The 5,650-nt window shown below is 47.4% G+C and overlaps 1 pseudogene; it reads left to right on the top strand.

The window, feature by feature from the left end:
• Positions 1-1,290: 1,290 nt before the first annotated feature.
• On the top strand, positions 1,291-1,817 carry LOC143269084 (ATP synthase F(0) complex subunit g, mitochondrial pseudogene; annotated as a pseudogene).
• The last annotated feature ends 3,833 nt before the right edge of the window (positions 1,818-5,650 follow it).

The following is a 5,650-nucleotide window of genomic DNA, read 5'->3' as shown; positions in this document are numbered from 1 at the left end:
CCCAAGGAGCTACCGGGAACTCGTTAAAACAAAAAAACGCAAGCCAGATAATTGCTCAAAAATGCATCATCCACCGGCTCAGCACGGGGGAACAGAACAGCTGGATCCGCGTTCTCCACCCAGCCTGCAATGTGGAGATGTGGCAGGAAAGAGTGTCCTTTACAATGGAAATGAATCTCAGCCTTTGGGGGAGGCGCTGCTGAGACTGCCAGCGTTTTACAGAGGGCCCAGCCCTGCAGATCGGGGTCGGACAGGGAGGGCTCTTAATTAACCACTTCTCCATCACTCACGCTGAGAAGAAAGGGCTTCTTGCAAACATGGCTGCCAGGACAAGGACAGCATAATTTGCTAAAGAGCCACTTCCTCCTGTTAATTCTCCCCAAGGCAGACTGGGTCTCTGATTATAGTCAGGGACAAGACATGACCATCAGTACAGGTTCCACAGAGATGCAAGTCACCCGCAGGGGCTGTTTCAGCTAGTTGGATGTGGGATGTGACCCCTCTCCAGATGCGGAAGACAGGAGAAAATGACGATATGAGGGAAGGAGAAATGGACAGACAGGACTCTAGGGAAAGAGTCCACAGCTTTGGCTCTCCCTTCCAAGGGTCACTGCGATTGACCCGCAATATCCTAGAAACCACCCAAAGATTCACCAATGCACCCTGGGTTTGATCAACAGCTAAAACCTATTCGTGTCTTTAAAAAAGTGGAAAAAAAAACCCAAAACAATAAAAAACAATCAGACAAATGTAAAACAAACAAACAAACAAAAGCGCATGAGCCAAAGCACCGGAGACTGGCTTGTTTTTCCTTCTTCTTCTGGTATTTGAAGACAGGGTTTCTCTCTGTAGCTGTGGCTGTCCTGGAACTCACTCTGTAGCCCAGGCTGGTCTCGAACTCAGAGCTCTTCCTGCCTCTGCCTCCTGAGTGCTGGGATTAAAAGGATACACCACTACCCGGCTATATTGGCTTTAAAACTTAAATTCAGTGTTATAGCTCAGTGAGTAGAGGGCTGGCCTCACACACCAGAGGCCCTGAGTTTGATTCCAGCATTGCCTAAAATGAGGTGATAAAAGCCATGGGGGCCTGTGATGTAATCCCATCCACCCCATTGCCACAGCCAGCTCGAGGTCTACCTGGCCTGTATTAGACCCAGTCTCAAAACTGTCCTTTTGAGTCTTCACAGAATCAATATCCTGAATTTTACCTTCCCTTTAAAAAAATTAATTTTTCACCAGGCAGTGGTGGTGCACACCTTTAACCCCAGCACTTGGGAGGCAGAGGCAAGCCAATCTCCATGAGTTCGAGGGCAGCCTGGTCTACAAAGTTTGTTCCTGGACAACCAGGGTGGTTACACAGAGAAACCCTGTCTCAAAAAATGAAACCAAGAGACGGACCTTCCACCCTAGACCATGGCCAAGTTTGTGGGTAACTTCACGGAGAAGACCCCAGGGGCTAGTAGCCACTGCTGTGACTCACTCGAAGCCTCCATTGGCCACATTTTGGCGGTACGCCGAGGTTGAGCTGGTTCCCCCAACCCCTGCTGAACTCCCTGCGGCTATTCAGAGTGTGGAAAAAATAATCCAAAGTGCTAAAACTGGTAGCTTCAAACAGCTTACAGTCAAGGAAGCTATAATGAATGATTTGGTAGCCGCTGAAGTGTGGATGTGGTTTTATGTCGGAGAGATCATAGGCAAACGCGGCATCGTTGGCTATGGTGTTTGAAGACTGATCTTTAACATCTGATTTTATCGAGTTCCTATTTGAATGTTCTTGGACCACATGTAATGAGACTGCTATCTGAATAAAATATCGACTGTCGATTAAAAAAAATGAAACCAAACAAAACAAACTTTATTTTTTTTTTCTAATCACTTACCCACGTGTGTCTCTGTGTGAGTGTGTGCACATGTGAACACGGGTCCCCACGGACTCCAGAAGAGGATGCCATATCCCTTGGAGCTGAAGTTATAGATAGCTAAGAGCTGCCCAATGTGTGTGATGGTAACTGAACTTGAGTCCTCTGCAAGAGGGTGATGTTGCTATTGCTGTGACAAAAAAACACCATAACCAAAAATAATTTGAGGAGGAAAGGGTTTATTTCAGCTTACAGTTACCAGATTCCAGTCCATCACTGAGAGAAGACAGGGTTGGAATTCAAACAGGACAGGAGCCTGGGGGTAGGACCTGATGCAAAAGCCATGGAGTGCTGCTTAAGGCTTATTCCTCTTTGCTTTCTCAGACTGTTTTCTTTTTTTAAGGTTTTATTTATTTTTAAATATGTGAATTGAGAGGGCTAGGCAAATACCACGACAGCCTGCCCTCATAACTCCATTGAGAACTAGACCTCAGTCCCTGCTTTTTGGAACCGAACAAACAGTTTCTAAAGAAGAACCACGAACAAAGGGCAATCAATCACTGGTGCCCCTGACACAAGAACAAGGGAAATAGGGACGTAACAAGCCTGGGCCACTGAGCCAACCCCCATAATTAACAGCTCAAGGTAATAACCAAATAAGGACAAAGTCTAGGATTTGTCCAGGCCTGCTCAAAAATGGAAAACTATAGCCCTGACCAACCCCCAAATAACCCTAGCCAATTAGAAGTTACTAACATGATTGCCACTAGCATAAGCCAGTCATATCTAAGATGAGCTAACTTCCTTGGACACTCCCCTTAGGCTTAAAAGGAGCCCTCAGTTCCCTCTCGGGGTCTTTGGCACCTTGCCTTTGTGTGCGATGGCAGGCCCCAGCATGCCAGAAAACAAATGCTCTTACTAATTGCATACACGGATGGTGGTCTTTTGTGGGACTTCTCCAGGTCCTTAACATGAATGTTCTGCCTGCACATGTGTGTACCACATTTAGTCCTGGCACCTGAAGAGGTAAGAAAAGGACACCCCTGAAACCAGAGTCACAGATGGTTGTAGCCACCATGCCAGTGCTGGGAGATGAACCTGGGTCCTCTGTAAGAGCAACAAGTACTCTTAACTGCTGAGCCATCTCTCCAGCCCCATTATCTTGCTGTCTTATAGCACTCAAAACCATCAGCCCAGGGGTGACCCTGCCCACAGTGAGCTGAGACCTCCCACACCAATCACCAGTCAGGAAAACATCCCATACCCTTGCCCAAAGGCCAATCTGGTGGAAGCATTTTCTCAGTTTCTCAAGGGGAAAAATTTTTTTTTCTCTCTTCCCAAACAACTCTAGCTTGTGCCACGTTAACGTCAAATGAGCCAGCACAAGGACCGCTGGGCCATCTCTCCCGCTCCACTTCCCGTTTTCTTCCTGGATTGTTTTACTGTTTTTCACTGAAGTCCCAACTCTCGGTGCTAGGGGATGTGACCTTGTGTGGAGCACAAGGCAGATGTTATGGTTTGGCTCTGAAGGCACATGCGTGTTGAGGGCTGAGTTCAGAGCTGATAGCCTTCAGAAAGAGATTGGCTCAAAAGCCCCTGACCTCATCAGCAGCTCAGTCCATCGACAGGGTCATGAGGTGATGAGCTATTAAAAAGGGCAGCGACCAGGACATGGCACTGGGCTGGGAGGAGTTGGCTGCTGGTGACATGCTCTGGGCAGGTCTCTCCTGTCCCTCATCCCTTCACACACGGCCAATTTTCTGTGCCATAAGCCAAGCAGGTTTTCTCTGTCACACCTTTCTGTTGTGACCAGCTGCCTTCCCATAGGCCTCCAACCGTAGAGCCAAGAGGTTTTTGAACCCAAACCTCTGAAATCATAAGACAATAATGTCTTCCATGAATTGAGCTGATGTGGCAGGGTTAGCTGTCAACTTGACAGACTCTAGAGTCACACAGGAGATGGACCTCTGAGCACGCCTGTGGGAAATTACCTTGACTGTGGTTTAACTTAGGCAGGATGACTGTCCACTGTGGGTGGTGTTGTTCCTTGGCTGGGATCCTGGCCTGTGTAAGTAGAGAGAGGGAGATGAGCAGCAGCATGCCTTCATGTTACAGACTGTTACCGACTGCAGATGTCATGTGACCAACTACTTCAAGCTCCAGCTGCCTTGACTTCCCACCATGGCGGACTGCACCTTGAACTGTGAGCAGAAGCAAACCCTGTCTCCTCAATGTTGCTTATGTTAGGGCATTCTATTCTTGCAGAATATTCCTTCACACTGTGTGAAGATGTGTCACTGTGATTGATTTAATAAAGAGCTGAATGGTCAATAGCTAGGCAGGAAGAAGTTGCGGGGGGGAACTTCTGGGGACAGAGAGGTCTCAGGGAATAAGAAAGGCGGAGTTGCCAGCCAGACATGAGAAAACAGGATGGACAGTACAGAGTAAAGGTAAATGAGCCACAATAAAGAATGTAGATTTAAAAACACGGGTTAATTTAAGTTATAAGAACTAGTTAGGAACACACCTAAGTTAAAGCTGAGCTTCCATAATTAATAAAAAGTCTCCACATCATTATTCGGGAGATATTGGTCCAAGGAAAGTCAACTACATTCTACACAGCGACAGGGACAGAAACTGAGACAGGTGGTTTGCCTGGATGTTGTCACAGATATAAATAATATGAGGTCACACTGGACTGGTCACCCCCATATATCTTAGAAACTTATCACCCTGTATATCCCCAGGGACTAATCACCTCCATATGAGACAAGTCACCCTTAAGTATGCCCAGGGAACAGTCATCCCTGAGTGCCTGGGGACCAGAAATCAGTCATCCCCGTGTCCCAGGAACCAGTCTCCCCTTGCGCACACAGGGACTGGCCCTTCCCATGCATCCTGAGGGTTGGTCTCGGGTGAATGCAGCTGTGGATTCCCTCATCTCTGTTGTGACGGCTCAGGGCCAGAGCAGCCTCCTCCGCCCATGCTGCATGTTGTACAATCGTCCTGCTCTGTGAACCATGGTGTGTCGGAAGTGGGACACACGGTCATAAGCCGCTGCTCCGACTCCATCTGTGAGCGTCTTTTACCGCATGAACTGTCTTCCTAAGGTTTGTGCTCACAGCACATCCGGGTTATTACATACACATGTTCATTTTGTCTACATGCTCTGCAGGGCATTGACTGTCTTCTAGAATGTAATGAATAGTGGGAATGAATCCAGGAGAACGAGGGAATGAGTAAGCACACATAACAATATAAACAGGTGAGCAGCAAATGAGTGAGGGGATTAATATGCATGAGTGAGTGGATAGGAATGAGTGAATGAATGAATGAATGAATGAATGAATGAGTGAATAGAATGAGAATGAATTAGTGAATGCAAGCAGTGATGAGTGAATACAAATGAGTGAGTGAGTAAATGAATGGATACAAGTGCATGAATGAGTAAATGGACACAAATGAATGAGTGAGTGAGTAAGTGAATAAATGAATGGATACAAATGTGTGAGTGAGTGAGTGAGTGAGTGAGTGAGTGAGTGAGTGAGTGAGTGAGTGAATATGGTTGACAGAAGGCAGAAGTCCTGCCCTCACAAAATCCAGGACCCTGGGGCCTCTCACGGAGTTCTCACAAGCATAGGTTTCTGTTCTGGGGGAGGCCTGGGAGTTGTACGAGGTTGCCATGCCTCACGGTGCAGCAGCAAGCATGCATGGTCAGCTTGCTCCTTATGCTTCATTCTGAGAGCGCTTGCTAGGGCCCTCTGTGTCCTAGGCATGGTGCTGGGCTAGAC

This window comes from Peromyscus maniculatus, chromosome 17 (genome assembly GCF_049852395.1).
Source record: "Peromyscus maniculatus bairdii isolate BWxNUB_F1_BW_parent chromosome 17, HU_Pman_BW_mat_3.1, whole genome shotgun sequence".
In the NCBI taxonomy this organism is placed as follows: Eukaryota; Metazoa; Chordata; class Mammalia; order Rodentia; family Cricetidae; genus Peromyscus; species Peromyscus maniculatus.
The sequence above is the reverse complement of the archived record's forward strand: the minus strand, read 5'-3'. Positions and strand labels throughout refer to the sequence as shown.